The sequence below is a fragment of the Callorhinus ursinus genome, unplaced genomic scaffold (genome assembly GCF_003265705.2).
Source record: "Callorhinus ursinus isolate GAN/ISIS: 27379988/994484 unplaced genomic scaffold, GSC_fseal_2.0 scaffold1, whole genome shotgun sequence".
In the NCBI taxonomy this organism is placed as follows: domain Eukaryota; kingdom Metazoa; phylum Chordata; class Mammalia; order Carnivora; family Otariidae; genus Callorhinus; species Callorhinus ursinus.
The window spans coordinates 29,996,766-30,013,534 of NW_027397063.1; the positions used below are offsets into that span (position 1 = coordinate 29,996,766).

A 16,769-nucleotide genomic window follows, 5' to 3' on the forward strand; every position below is an offset into this window, starting at 1 on the left:
AAAGAAAGAAAGAAAGAAAGAAAGAAAGAAAGAAAGAAAGAAAGAAAAGAAAGAGAAAGAAAGAAAGAAAAAAGAAAAGAAGGAAAAGAAGGAAAAGAAAGAAAGAAAAAGAAAAAGGAAGGAAGGAAGAAAAGAAAAAAAAAAGAAAGAGGGAGGGAGGAAGGGAGGAAGAAAGGAAGGAAAGGGAAGGGAAGAAAAAAGAAAATAAAAGAAAAAGGAAAAAATATTAAATACATATGGTTGCAATAAGAAAATATAAATTAATGGTCCCAGATGTGATATGCAAACTTTTCATTGTTTGAAATAGAATGAAAACTTTGCAAATTTATGAATACTTTGGACCTTGTTAGCTCATAAATATTTAAACATTATCTTGATGAAATCATCAAAATTGCTAGAGTAACTGGTTTCTTGTTTGTTTTAATTATTACATATTATGAGGAAAAGTTTTTTTATGAGGAAACGTTTTCTAATAGATTATGTGCTATTGGATGGTATTCTATGGAAAGCATGACTAGTGTGTGTCTAATATAAGGAGGCATAGCAATTGATATATTAAAAACTTTGATATAAATGGATTTCTTTCATAAGCTGTAATGGCATTTGGATCAAAGGAATATGGTTAATTGTTAACATTTTTACTATAATATCAAATATTTTCTCAATGTGTCTTCAAAAATTCATATGCATGAAATTGCTTTATAAACTGGTAACTTTTTCTTTCTTTTGTTTTCTGTTGAAGCATAACTCCATTAGTGGAAAATGAAGATACTTTATGTAGATTTTTTTCCTCTATCAAACTCTTCAGGAACATTCCTCTTCTATACATCAAAGCCTTTCTCTGGTCACACTGCCCTTAAGAGGTCTCAATATTGCTAGCTTTTAAAATAAAAGCACTGAAAAGTTCATTTATATTCTTCTTATAATCAACTTTATCTCATTTCTGTCTAGACAGCCATTAAAAAAAATAAGCATGCAGCATTGCCAAAAGAAACTGAAGTAGGCAAAGGAGCTAAATTGTCCTTGACTCTCCTCTCAAGTCAATTTACTTCTCTACCCAGGTTTCTAATGGGTATCTATGTTTGCGTGAGAACTCTTGACTATCTCTACCCCAGCTGAATGCTCACTTATCTGAGTCCAATAGCATCGAGACTCTAGATTCAAACAGGTTGGGGAAAACTAGGAGAGAGAGAGAGAGATTGTGTTAGTCGTAGGGCATATGGCTCAGTTTCACTTGGTGTGAAAAGCATTCTCTGCCTGGTTTACTTAGGCTTTCCACAGCTGCCCTAATTCCCCATCCCATTTCAGTGGCTTTCCTTGTTCTCATGGTGCCTCATACTACCTCTCTGATAGCACTTAACCATACTTTATGGTCTTATATGTGTCCCTTTATCTTCATAAACTAAGGAAATTTAATAATCCCTAATATAGCGCCTGGTAATTCATAGTTATTCGATGTATGTCTTCTGAATAAATGGATGAATGCAGCCCAAGATGTGCTGTAAATATGAGACTAACAATAACAATAATGAGAATGATAATAGCTAACTCTTATTGAGCACTTAATAAGTGCAAATGCTTTTCTAAGTGCTTTTGCCCATTGTCTTATTTCATCTTTATTACAAACCTAGAAGAAAAATAATTATTATGGGCTTCATTGTCATGAAAATAATTTGCATGATAATTATTCTTCTGATATCTCCACTTTCCTGGTATAACCTATTTTTCCCTACTTATCTTCACATTATTAAATGCTTTAATGAAGTGCAGATCAATTTTGTTATAAATTGCCAATCTAAAGAGAGAGCATTACCTGCTCTAAAATAGATACAATTTAGGATATATCTGTATCTTAGAACATTGTGGAATGTTGCATAGGAAAAATGCTGGTAGAGAAGTCCGCAGTAAGTTAAAAGCATAGACATGATTTGTGTATTTAAGTTGTGTGACAGTACACAGGGGAGAGAAGACGTGTAGCAGCAAAACCACTATCACTAAACAAAATATTTTTACAGACAGATGTTCAGGAATCCACTAGGAATTAAAATAAAGTAAACACATCATGACTCTACCTTGAATCATTTTTGTTTGTTCGGTTAGGAGGATTTGGAAATACACTTGAGATCAGTGTTTTTTTTTTGTTGTTTGTTTGTTTTTAGTTGTTGTTGCTATTATTTGCTTTGCTTATGGCATTAGTTCCTTTTGTTTTAGTAATATATAACTGTTCTGTTTGTTTACTAATGATCAGGAATAAAGTACAAACCTGTTCCTGTAAAGTGATACTTTTTTTCCCCATGCATTACTCTTGCCATTCTTCATTACATATGAATCATCAGCACTATTAAAACTATACACTGAGAAGTTTGTTGAACTATCTTGAGATGCTTTTTCTCTTGCACTTCCATTTAATATCAAAAGATCAACCTTGATCATACATTTTCATTTTTCTGAAAATGTCTAATTTTCTCCCCAACTCTACATCATTTGGAAGGTGTTTTCCTCTTAAAGGAATGTGCTTTGATGCCCAGGTTAGCATTTACTGAAATGTGAATGATTTCACTTTGCTGCTTAATCTGAGGTCATCCCCCAACCTTTCTAAAATTTCCTACTTATCCTTCGGTCTTGAATCCTGCATCGGGAAACTTGGGAACAAAGCTGAATGATTAGAGCTCCCAGGACTGAACACACAAACACTCTTCCTCTTGACTTCTTGCCATATTTGAAATATTCTGTGATTTGCTGAAGACCTTTTCCAGTTATGGTGTCAGGTGCTATTGCAAATATATTTAATATTCAGTGTTTATGTTTTTTAAATACATGTTATGAACATGAAAAATAGGATAAGAAAAGCATTTTCATTATTATTATTTCCAGTGGTAAGAACTAACTAGATTTTTTTAGTTGGACAGTTACATGTCATAATAAACCTATTTTAATAAACCTATTCTAAGGTTGTATCAACCTACTTTAAGGTTGAAAATGTCAGATAATGTGATACCAGATAATTAAAATTTTGATGTCTGATGTTGCTCTGACAGTAAGAGAAAAAAATTGGAGTATTAGTTTCTTCACTAATTTACTAAGCTAGGCTCCTCCATGCTATTCCTGTGCTAATCCACAGGGACACAAATAGAACTTCAAATGTGACACTGTTTACCACATCTTATTTAACAAGCTTAGTAAAAACTCAGTTCATGAAAAGTAAACACTCATAACTCTCTTCATCAGAAGACTTATTACAAAATTAGATATAAATATTGGATTTGGAATTCAGAGAAGAGAGGAATTCAATATTAGCTAAAATAAGCACAATATATCTTTTTAAAAGTAATTAACCAAGAATATTGAGAACAGAGTTGAAACAACATAAGTTAAAGTTGGAGATGGTAAAGCATGGGAAGTTAGTCAATGAAGGGGAAAATAAAGAGCTGAGACAAGAGGATAGTGCCAGAGGTCTAAGAAGGATACGCAATCCTCACCCTAACTTTAACCTTAACCACTAACCCTAGCCGACTTTACCCAGCAACTCTGTATTAAAGCATGGATTGTGCAGGACCCAGACAGTTGTTCTGCTGGGAACAGCACTTAACATAAGGTTTTGAGCCTTTGATTACTGCCAGTAGCATTGCCCTCCTCCCTCACACCCCCTCACCACCCCCAACCCCCAGAAAGGACATGGCTAACAAGCCTTTTCCTAGAGATGGGTAATCAAAGGAAAGAAAATAAATTAACAAATGAACAAAAAATAACTTCTAACCCTGAACCTAACCCTAGCCCTAACCCTGACCTTTAACCCTAACCCTAACCCTTACCCTATCCCTAGAAATGAAAAACTCATTGAGGAAGTATGTTTGGGAGGAAAAGAACTGATATGACTGAATGTAAAGTGGTTCTAAATTGAGCTTCATTTTTGTGATGCAAAATATTTTTCCAAAATGTTCTCAGGATTTTGAACAGGTAAATTCTTAAAGCTATTCTTTGCATGGTTAAATGTCATCTTACAATATTTATTTATCAATTTAATATAGTATATTTTATAACTGGTATATTTATACCATTATAATTAGTATATTTTATAAAATCCATTTTTGAGAATTGATATTTTATTTCTATTCTCATATTTCAATGGAAGTTTTATTCAAAGTTCTCACATATGTCTTTGACATCAGAGTCTTGCTGTAACCTAAGACACCTGAATCATTTAACATGATTTTTCCAGAGCACATCTTCACATCTATTTAAGTTTAAGATATTACAGCACTTTTGATTTGATTCTGGCTCTGGAAATTTTAATGCAAGCCTAAGGTGTCCATTTGCTATTCATAATCTACACAAGGTAACTATTTAATATATTTCTTAAAGGATCTTTTAAAAACTTGACAGTCAACCCTTGCAACTATCAAAGCATATGCTTATGATTAAGTCGATGTTAAAGTCGGTTGGCTTTTATTATTCTGTTTGTAAAGAGTGTGTAGTAACTTCTGTAAGTGTTCAAAGCTGGCACTAAATGATCATTTGGTAAACGTGTAGAGCCTTTATAAGGACTCATAATATCTACGGTAACTTTTTTTAGAAATAATTTTTAAATGGAATGTCTCAGTCAAGGTCCCAGAAACAGTAAACTTAAGATAATTTGAAGAGAATTCAACAAAGAGACTATTAACGAAGGTGTGGCAGAGGGTTGGAAGATCACAAGGGGCAGGGCACTGTCCCATGGTTGGTAACAGGGAAGTTATTACCAACCCTCAGCCAGAAGACAAGAGAAAAAAAAAATGACTTCTAAGAAAGGGAGAACAGAGTAGAGAGGTTCACCTTCAAGAGTGAGATTTACCCAGTTTGACTTTATGCGAAGTGAGATTGTGATCTCTCTCTTCTTCCTTCCTCTGATCTAAAAGTGTTCTGCATTTGTTTAAATTAAGCGGAAGCTAGACAAAGAAAGCCTTTTGTTAGATCAGCCTTCTGGGGTAGAAACAGGAGAAGGAAGAGTGTGTGAGGTGAATCTAAAGAAGCAAATTAAAGATATCCTGTACAGGGAAAACGTGAATCCTTCCTGTGTGTGTGTGTGTGTGTGTGTGTGTGTATGAGAGAGAGAGAGAGAGAGAAAGAAACAGTTTTTTTTTTTCCCCAAATCTGTTAACATGTGGGATTTGGATTCAAGCTATATTAAAGGTTAAACTTTTGAATTGTTATCCAGAAAGAGAGAAGGCAAAGACCTCTCTGCGGAGAAGAATATCCATTGTTATGTCTCCTGTCTAGTAAGCCACTCTAAAATATTACTGCCCAACCCTAAACACTAATACCAGAACGTCCCACCTGTAGAAAGAAAAAGAGCTCTGGGTTTTTATTCTGCAAGTAAATATACAAGTTTCATCGCATAAATGTAGAGTTGAAGTACCAAAAATAATTTGCAGAGAGAATTTAATTATTCAATCACTGAATGTGAGTAATACTCTATAAACAGTGGACAACTAAGGTGGATAAGAGAAAAAGATAACTAAGGCAGAGAGGCTGAAAAGCAAATCAACTTAAAATAATAGAAAGTAGACCTTCCAGGATCGCATATGGTGAATTCTTTCCTTGCTGGGTTGGTACAGATAAAAGATGTGTGCAGAGATATTTTTGTCATGCAGCTACAAAGGTAGGCAGATCTGCTTCCTATGATTGATATTGTTTTTCCTTTTAATATGACAGAATTTTTTGAAAAAAATAAAACAACTGTGCTCCCAGGGATATTGGGAACTGTGCTGTACACGGCAGATGTATGGTTTGTATACAATAGTCAAACACATCAAATACTTTTCCAATGCTGCAACATTATTAGAAAAGCCGTAAGACAGTCCTGGTTTTGATGGTGCAAGAGAGCACATTATAAAGGGGTGCCGGAGGAGACAAAAGGAGGAAAGAGAAAGGGAGAGGGAATACAAGACAATAATTATGAGAAGGTGATTTTGAGAAAGAGAAAAAAAGAAAAGTAGAAATGGAAAGATAATTGTAACTGGAAGGAGAAATAGGAAAAAAAGAAAACAAAACAAAACAGGATCCCTGAAATGCGGCATATAATTCTAATGAGACAGAGTTGCATTTTTCCTTACATAATGCCAACAGGTAAAACACACACACTCAACATGCACAGGCAATCTGTGTACTTGTTAGTATGATGTTAAAAGGTCAGTCTTTTTTCCAGACTACCTTCCCAAGTGTTGCTCTCTGCCACTTCGGGAGAGGTAATTTGGCACTGACAAGTAGACAAGGTGGGAACAGGTGAGTCCAGAAGTATGTGGTGAAGGCAGTGAAAACCACGGTGTATGCGTGGGTGCATGACATACGGATCGGTGCTTTGTGAGCCATTACCTCATGCAGAACTCACCGCAATCCAAAAAGTTTGTTGAACAGTCTTTGACCTATGATACCTCTTCGACATATTATGTTTTTCATATAGGTCGTTATCCATATTAACCAAGCAGCCATGAGACTGCACTTTGATGGATTTGCCAGTCTAAACATTTATTCCACTTGATCATTAAGTAATGTAAATCAAGTTCCCCTGTTAAAGACAAAAAAATTTCATGATACTTGTTGAAGGCAGTCAAACAGGCTTTATTCAAGGGTGGGTGTAGCAATAAGTGTAGAGACCCCTGGAGTGAAGTCTGTCACTGGGGGAGAGAGATTAGACTCAACTCCAAATATAACATTGGCAAGTGGAAATTTAAAGCCATGACGAAAAGAAAGCATCAGAGGTAAAAAGGGACTCTGGGGTTAAATCGACTTAACAGGATTCTTACCAAAGGTAAGCCAGACAAAGAGACATCATCACCTGGGGGGATGGTGGAAGGTGAGAAACCTGATTAGATATCAGGGTGTTATCAGATATGGAGGGTAGGGGATTCTGACAAAACAGACTTAGTAAGATTCGTGCTAAAATTGGGCAATACAGAGAACAACACTGGAGCCAAAAAGAGTATAGCCCAACCTGATTGGGTTTGGTCAAGGAGAGAATTTTTGCCCTCCCAAACAAGTTCTGTGAGAATGTAAAAACTAAAACAAGACAACAGCAAAAAGCATTGCTGACGGTTGTCAACTTTTCTCAACAAAATGAACACTATGATCATCATGTCTTTTAAATGTTTTCAAAAAAGGAAGCTAACAGTTTAACAAATGTTTTTAAAACATCACTACAGAGCATTAACATTTTTTAAAAATTGTATGCAATCCAAAAGGGATCTTGGCTTACAGAAAGAAGAAATAGAAATACCCTTAGAAGGTAAAATAAATGGATTTAAATTAATAAATTATGAATGATCAAGAGTCAGATTCTTTTTAGCTCCAAGTGACAGAAAGTCACCTCTAATAGCTTAACTATACATGGCATTTTCATTACCAATTCTCTGACACCAACCGGGTGTCCTACAATTTAATCCAATTCTGACGCTAACTCTCTGGAGTCAGCACTGACCCATAAGTTTGGGCTCAGCTTCCCAAGATGGTCACCACTTCAGATGCTAGCCTAAAGTCTCAGAGATCACCAAGTAACCCACACTTTTGCCTAGCTAACTATAAATATGGGAACTCCTGAGACCCCCTGCATGTTAGAAAATTGTCTAGAATGCCTCATAGAACTCAGGAAAGCTCTATACTATGATTGCAGCTATATTATAAAGGTTACAACTCAAGAACAGCCAAATGAAAAAGATGCATTAAAAAAGAGTGTGGTGGGGGGAGAGGGGCACAGAGCTTCCACGACATCTTCTAACATACCACCCTCCCTGCTCATTGATGTATTCACCAACCAGGAGGCTCCTGAACATCGTTATTCAAAAGTTTTTACTGAGACTTTATGACATAGGCATGAATGATTAGATCATAGCCACATGATTGAACTAGAGGTTGTGGAATGGGGAGCAAAGTGTCAATTTTGTAATCTTTTGGCTAACCCCTTCCTTGAAACTATTTAAGGGCAGCATATGAAATATGAAAACTACTTATCAGACTGATGGCAAACAGTTGGTATTCTTTTGAATTATCCCAGCAGAGAAATTAGGATTGTATTACTCATTTTTTAGTCTTCTCTTATTTTGAGCCAATTCAACAATATTGAATAGTTCTCTGTGATGAGAAATGGATGGCTGTTTTATTTTCAACTTCTTAATTTTGAAAACTCTTGATAGCATTATTTACAAAAATTGAAAATGTAAGATACAGAAAGATTTTATATAATTTAATCTCCTGCACAGTAGAAGAGAAGAACAGCATATTTTTAATAAAAATATCATTTGGAATTTGGTACAGAGATGTGGACATTTCAGATAATTCATTGATCATCATTTGGGCTCTCTGAGCTCAGGAGAGGAAGATTATCTTAAGTAGAAATTACTGAATATCAGCTGTTTATGGACTCATAAAATATTAATATTAAGTAAAGGAAAGTCTCTGCTAATAAAATTTGCCATGTACTTGGACTTAAATACCACAAAAACAATTAGGAGAAGAAATTAACATTTCTAATGTGTTTAAAAGATTTTAAGAAAAGGACTAAAGATAAAAGTTTCCTTTGGAGATGCATATATGCTTATCCTTTTATTTATTCATACATCCAAAAATCTTTGTTGAGCACTAACTGCATGAAAAGACAATTGTGTTAAGTTCTTGGGTTATAAAAATAAAGAAACATAGTTCAGATGTTTCTCAGGGAGATAGAAAAGTAAATAGATAGTTCAAAGAAAGTGTGATACATTTTATTCATAGCCATTAGGTATTATAAGAAACGAAGTAGGGCATTTTTTCATAAACTGGAGTAAGGACTTGAATAGGAGTGACAAAGGCTAAGTTTTGAGAGCGTAATAGAAGTTGAGCCAGATGTTGAAGGGAAGGGCTAATGCACACACATGCATTGGGAAAGGCCATGGTGTGACAGGTTCTGGGGACTTCAGTTTGTGTGATGTAAGAGTGTGGTACAGGGAATGGAGTGATAGGAAATGAGCCCATGGGGTAAGAGATGATTCCGATACTAAAGGAGGATTTTAAATTTAATCTTTATGATCCATTAAAGAATGTTTAATTAGTAAGTGACCTCTTCAAATTGATGTTTTAAAAGATTTTCTAGGTAGTAGTATAGTGGATTCCTTTATCCTAGGCCAATTGAATTTAGTAACTAAGTGAAAGTTTTATAGATTTCACCAGGGTGTGGAAAGGACGTAAAGTACCACAGACCAACAGATGGAAGAGTGTAAAGTTGAGTTGCTTTATTTGTTTTTTAATTACTCTGGATATATTATTGGCTTGGCAGTGCTCACTTAGAGACAAAGGGAGGTAGAAAACAATAATGGGAAGATATATATATATATATATATAAACTGAGAAGTGTTTTGTTGGTAGCATAGAGTTCAATAAATTAGCACCAGGTTGGTACTGTCACATAATTTGCTGGTAGCAGAACCACAAGAGCAGCTTGTAGGAACAGATGAGCCAGGGCAAAAATAAAGCAATGAACATAAATCAGAGAAACTTAATTTAGCATTGGACATCTAGATGGCAGTCAATGAGGGGATCATTATTACCATACTGCCATGCACAGAGGAAACTCAAAAAATATCTGTTGATGGTAACTGCAAACTCAAATAGTAACATGATTAGCATTTTTCCCCCCATTTAGGCCATCTTGGTCCAGAAACCATTTAGGTGTTCATCACGATTAGTAAAAGATGCCTTGTAGAAAAATATTTTGACCATTATCTGGACTTTAAGATACTTTTAAATATTATGTTTATCTTTCTAAAGCAGAGGTAATTTATTTATACACTGTGTTCTGTTTCCAGTAGAATGTCTCATCTGTGCATGTTTCTGATGATCTAATATTTAGTTTGGTTTTATTTAAAACACAGGTTTAAGTATGTAATCCATTAAATTTAAAGGCAAATATTATTAAATATGACTGAGATTTCCAATGTCGCAGTAATCTCACCCAGGATTAATCCTTTGACTTTTATATTACTAATTTCACTTGAACTTGTCAATCTCGCATTAATTCCTCAATTTTTTGTGTGTGTGCACTAAAAGTCTCAGTGTTCTTGTTTAGCTGAATGGAAAAGCTTGCCCACATGTTTCTGTATTTTGTCAAAAAAAGAAAAAAACTTGGGACATCTGGGTGGCTCAGTCAGTTAAGCATCTGCCTTTAACTCTGGTCATGATCTCGGAATCCTGGGATCAAGTCCCACATGGGGCTCTCTGCTCAGCGGGGAGCCTGCTTCTCTCTCCCTCTGCCACTCCCCCTGCTTGTGCTCTTTCGCTCTCTCTGTCAAATAAATAAAATCTTTAAGAAATATATTAAAGAAGAGAAAAAATTTATAAATATTAGCTTTATTTAAACATGGTCCTATGCAACTGATAAGTTATTGAATACTACATCTGAAACTAATGATGTATTATATGTAGGACCATTGAATTTAAATAGAAAATTGAAAAACAAAAACAAAAACATAGTCCTTAGCATGAGAAGAGGTGAACTGAAGGTGGAACAAAACCTAAAATAATTTATCCACATATTTTATACTCACACTTAATAATGTTACTTTGATAATAGGAAATGAAGATCACCATCGCATATGTAGCTCAGGCTATAATTTAGGAGAAACTCTCCTTTATTCTTCAGACTTTCAGCTGAAATTCAAACAGAAGCCTATTTCATTTTTTAAAGTTTTTAAAAATAATTACGTCACCATACCATAAAAGCTCTGATGTTGATTTCCTTTTTGTTATTGTTAGAAAATTTTCCCTGAAAATAAAGAGCACTGTCTGAATTCCTCTGCTAGAGTTGTTCCCCATTTCTGCTTCATTCTTTCCTGTGTTGTCCCAGTTTTCCTGAGATATGTTCATTTAAAACATTTAAGCTTCCAGCCGGGGAAAAGAATGCAACACAAAATTAAAATGCTTTTAGTTAGGACGAAATGCAATATAACACAATACCACACGACATAATAGCTTATGCTGTTTTGTAAGCAGGAACGATCACGCCCACCTGGGCGTTTAAAAATACCGTTCTCTACAATTCATCTAGGCTCAATACCATTATTGTAGAGGGCAACATCTTTTCTTTTAAGAGTGGCCTGGAGGAAGGAATAAGCAGGAGAGGTGTACACTGTTTATTCATTAGTTGCCACATAACACTTGTGCTTCATTTTCAGTGCCTGTGACTTGGTTACATGGCTACACCTAGGGGCAAGAGAATGTGTAAATACAGTCTGTATCCTCCAAGTCACAAGCCCAGATGAAATTGGAGAAAGAAGAACAGATACTGGGAGATGATTAACCGTCTCTACTGTGCTTAGTACGTTGGGGATATTAAGCTGTGTCCTCTCTCTTCTTGATATTTGCTAGCTTTTAAACAGCAGGATTTACAAACTATTTTTCCCCCCATGAACTTTCTCCAAATTCAATTATAAATATTTTCTGAGAATGAAAGATTTATTTGGTAAGTAAATGCACCTGGTAAATGCATAGGTTTAAGCAATAATACATAAGTTTATGAGAAAGAGACCCCGATACATCTTTTTTTTAATGTTTTACTCTTTCATAAAATATTAGAAAGACCTTTTGTGGTCTCTATTTGAGTGTTTTAACAATTTCATTTTAATGAAAAAAAACATCCATATAGAATGTGAGACTTGCTAGAAACACAAAGTTTTCTGAACTCTCACTGCTCTGAAAGAAATCCTTTTCTAAAAATAAAATGTACATGTTGGGAAAATGTTCAAATCAATGTGCTAGTTGTTACGTTCAAAATTCCATTACTGTTAATGAGATTTGCAGGCGTAACTTGCACAGCAAGTTACTCAGAAATTTTCCCCAGCTGTGTCCCTGAAAGATGGATACTTATTTTTTTTTATTTTTTTAAAGAAAATCATTTTATCAGAGCAGTCACTTTTCAATTCATTTGTGTGTTGATGGCATTTACTCTACACAAAATGTTGGACTTTTATGTAAGGAAAAAATAAGGTATTTGTCCACTACATCTGTATAAGTCACAAACAACTCATTGACGTGAACTTTAGCACCGTAGCACAGTTCTGGTATAGAACTTCTGCATAATTCATTATAAAAGAACATGAAGCATTCAGAAGTTGGTGTTCATTCAGGGATGTGCTACAGTATTAGCAGCACAAGGAAATCTGCCTTTTCTATACATAATTTACAAGAAGCCACTGATAAATTTTGTGATTCATAATACATTTATTTTGATCCCTTTAGAGTTTGGAAATGTCTTAAAAGTAACACATTAAGAGGAATTATACTAAAACCAATTTTTTCAGCATTTTTTTCTTTCTGTTTTGCATACATTTCTTTGAAAGATAATTAGTAGTGATTAAATCTAGATTTCTAAATTTTTTTTAAATAGGTAATATATTCACGATTCAAAAAACAAAACTGCAAACAGATATATACCCTTTAAAAACTGTTAACATGATTTTTATCTTCTCACCCCTTACTTACACCACACAGACTTGCTTCTTCATAAGGAATAGAAAATTGATTTATATCATGCACAGGTCCTGCTGGCAGGACTTTATATTATCAGAGCTAAAGCCTTTGGCCATTTCCTTTAGTTTGATTCTCCACAAGGCAGAAGTGTGTATCAGGATCATCTGCAGAAATGTTTGCAAAACATACCCTGCCCCCACCACCACCTCCCCAAACTGTGCCTTACTAAGTCACAAGTTATTACCATTGATTCAACTTTTTGTGTTCTTCTGCTTGGGACATAAGTGGTGACGAGAGTCTTTTTTTTCTGGAAACTCTAAAACACATTAACGTTTTCCATTTTAAAAAAAATGCAGTTCCCTCAAAGGAAAAATATATATAATCATCCTCCATGTTTTGATGGGGAAACAACATAAGTAAACACAATTAATCCCATGAATAAAAGCTGTTAATCCTATAAAATAAAAGCTTGTAGAAGGACATTATATTAGTAACAGAATAATGAGGTCAAACATCAAAAAAAAAACAAAACATTTTTGTCTCTTTGGTAACATCATTGTGCTGTCCTCCATACAGATCAGCCTTATGCTATTTATCTGTTCTGCCCTCCAGGAGCTTACAGTCTTTAATGGCTTTGTGATGGACACCTAAATATAAGTCACCCAATTAACATGCACAGTAACCTACTTGATATGACCAGAGAATCTGGGAATGGTTATTCATTAAATAAGTACTAGATAAAAGTAATGCAATAAGAATTACAGAGTTATCTATGCAGATAGAAAGAATCAAGACAATCTGCACATTGTCTTAGGTGAGGTTCCCCAGGAAAACACTGAGACAAGAGATTTGCACTCAAAGGAAACGGGATTGGTCAGAAGTCAAAGTTGCAATGCAGTCATAGCAGAGATCTCAGCTGGTGCCTCCAGGAGTATGAAGCTAGAATGACTTTTATATTATTTTCTTTTTATTTATTTATTTATTTATTTATTTATTTATTTATTTATTGAGATTATTATTTTTTTTATTATGTTCAGTTAGTAACATATAAAATGACTTTTAAAAGTTGCCCCTCCTGAGGTACCATGTTCTTGCAGTGGGAGTGTGACACTGGGGAGTTAGCTGAAGACAGTACCAGGAGACTGGCTCTGTTCAGAGTCACCCAACTGCTGAGGAACGAAAGCCTCAGGTCTGAAGTGGCATAGGGGTGGTGCCCTTCAGCACCTGTTCCCCTTGATATACTTTCAGATAGTGAGTTATGAATGGATAACCTGGGTGTTGAAGAATTACCAAATGAAAAGGAGGAAGTCTTCTTGATTTGTTTCGGAAAGATTGTTCAAATAGCTAGAGCATCATTTAAAATGACACCGGGGCGGGGGTGCCCGGGTGGCTCAGTTGGTTAAGCATCTGCCTTTGGCTCAGGTCCTGAGTCCAGGGTCCTGGGATCAAGTCCTGGACAGGGCTCACTGCTCAGTGGGGAGTCTGCTTCTCCCTTTACCCCTCCCCCCTTCTTGTGCTCTCTTTCCCTCTCTCTCTGTCAAATAAATACATAAAATCTTTAAAAAAAATAAAAATAAAATAACACCAGAAGTCCTTTATACAATTAAGTGAAGCAGGGAACGAGGACTAGAAGATGGAAGGAGATAAGTTCTAGTGCAGAAGGAAACCCCCATTGTTAAAGAAGATAGCAAGGTTTGTGACAAACAATCTAAAGAAACCTGTTAATGTTGCAGCCCCCCTCGGGGCCCTTCACCATTTAGCACTAACCTGTCTTCTCCAGTGTTACTTTTTTGACACAACTAATTTCACAACTTTGAGATGTTTCTCATGCTGCTCTTCCATTTCCCCTTTCTCCATTTCAAGTCCTGCTATCCTTAAGGTTCTGTTCCCTCCCCATTTCCTCCTAAGCCTACCCTAGTTCCCTCCCTCTTGAAACTCGTTCCTACATTTACCTGGTAATTCATTTCATGTTCCCCTTTTCTCCTCTCCCTTCCTCTCTCGGTTTTAACTTTCTCGCTCCTGTTTTTGTTCTTTTTATTTTTACAATAAAAGCATAAATGTTATACATATCTATATACTATATATACGTACATACTCACACTATGCATAATGTATAAATGTGGATAGTAATTATATAGTACATATACAATATGCTAAATATATTCCATATAGTAAACTGTTCTTACAGTTTATTGGTATTTACTTCTCTCCCACTTATCATGGCATCTTATAAGACTTATTGATATCAACACATTTAGTTATTCGATCATTTTCACTGAAGGTTTGTATTTTACTATATGAAAAAGCCAGCTTTTATTTATCAATATATATGATGATAGTTCTTTGGGCTGTTTCTAATTTTTCATCACTACAACCAAACTATAATACATATCCTTGGACATTATTGACATATATTTATTAGAGTTTCCTAACAAGAATCTGAGTTCCTTCAAGAAAGGAATACCTCTAGTTCTCTATGATTTTAGCACAGAGCTGACCACACACTTGTAATTGTGTTCGCAAGTACCCTTTCTTCTGCTGACACAGCAGGGCCTTCAAATCCAGAAACAGGAACTTCTCTCCTATAAGTAAAAAGAGACTCGTAGGCAGGCAGCAATCCCAACTATGCTTTTTTGATATTGTATACTAACTACTCATAAACTAGGTTCTATCAACGAGGGTTGTGTTGCATTCTTCTTTATTTATGTGAGCCTTACCCTGAGTCATTTCATTTAACTTCCCCATGTCCACTTACTGATATATTCACACCACTAAAGTTGTTTGGAAATGTCATCTTCACCTGTGCAAGGTAGCTTTATATTAATTTCTTTTCCAGTGGCTCTCTTGTAGAAGCACATGATTTATTGCCACCTTGCCAATTTATTCTGAGTGAGTCAACTGTGCCTTCTTAGGAACATTTCTTACAGCAATTTAAGTAGGTCAGTGATATGGCCGTCTCTCCTTTTGACCACAGCACAACTCTTCCCTTGTCTGCCCGCTTTAAACACCATCCTCCTCTAATCAATGGCCAATCTGCAGCTGCCAAAATGATCCTTTCCTCCCATTGCTTTGACTGTGACTTTGTTCTCATTTCTTTCTTCCTATAGCTTCATAATCTAGACATCAGGCTGGAAAATAGCAGCTTCCATCCTGAAGCTTTTCATCAAAGAGCTTTACATTTGTTTTCTCTGTTTGCACCCCTCTCCTCTTCCGCCAGATTTCCTGGCAATCTTACCACATCCCTCTTTACAATCATCTTGCTTAGCCTCCCTTTTTCTTTGATGAATTCTCTGACTTGGATCACAAAAACACTTCTGTCCTTTATTATATTTTTAATAGGCATTTTCTATGATTGTGCAATTTACAAGATGAGTGGAGGGAAATAAGAGAAAGAAGGAAAATGTCTTACCATCTAGTGATTTCTCCTATCAGCATGTTAGTATGTTTCTTTCCTTCTCTCTGTATTATATTACAAAATTCAGCCCCATCTGTATACCTAACCTGTGACCCTCTACCTCTTTTTTACTAAATACTATATCTTATGCATATTCCAGACACTAAAAATTCTTTGCGAACAGCATTTTTCAGAAGAAAGTAAAAGTACATAGAGATACACTATAGAGTCCTCCATTCCATTCCAAAATATAATTAAAAATGATATGAATAACGACAAAAATTCAGATAATTTGTTAAAAAAGAATTACTGATTATTAGCGATAGATCGAGTCATTGAGAGATAGGAAGTTTAAATCTATAAATAGGAAAAGATCATGAATGAGCATGCTCTGTTTAAGGAACAAGTAGATAAAGAGTATGGTAAGGAGCTAGTTTGGAGCTAAATAGGACCAAAACAGAATAATTTTATGTACATAGGATTGAGACAGACACTTCATGTTCAAAATCAAGTCTTTAGTACCAAGAAGTATTTGTTGTTATAAAATCAAACCTAAAATTAGCATCTGAAAAATTTAACAAGGTATGTTTTCCTATATGACATGCTTATTCAGTTCCAAATTCTTTATTCATTGAGAGAAGCATCAATGCACCAAGAGTAGGGTCATTTCCAGAAAGGAATGTGAAAATGACTGTTGTTCTTCCTAAAGAATTTGCAAGCCCCTAAATGATTAATAATAATTTCTTACATTTGTATAATGAAAGTGTTACAAGATCATCTTCATATTAATTATTTCCTTTTATCCTTCCAACAAAGCTGTGAGGCAGGTATTATAATTATTCTATATATAAATGGATAAACCAAGGTCAGAGAAGCTAAGTGATTTACTGAAGATAGTACTGTT

The 16,769-nt window shown here is 35.1% G+C and overlaps 1 protein-coding gene across 6 annotated transcripts in view; it reads left to right on the plus strand.

Moving 5' to 3' along the window:
- The window catches only part of CADM2 (cell adhesion molecule 2), a 1,066,008-nt gene that overhangs the window by 769,517 nt on the left and 279,722 nt on the right, over nt 1-16,769 (plus strand). The window lies entirely within an intron of this gene.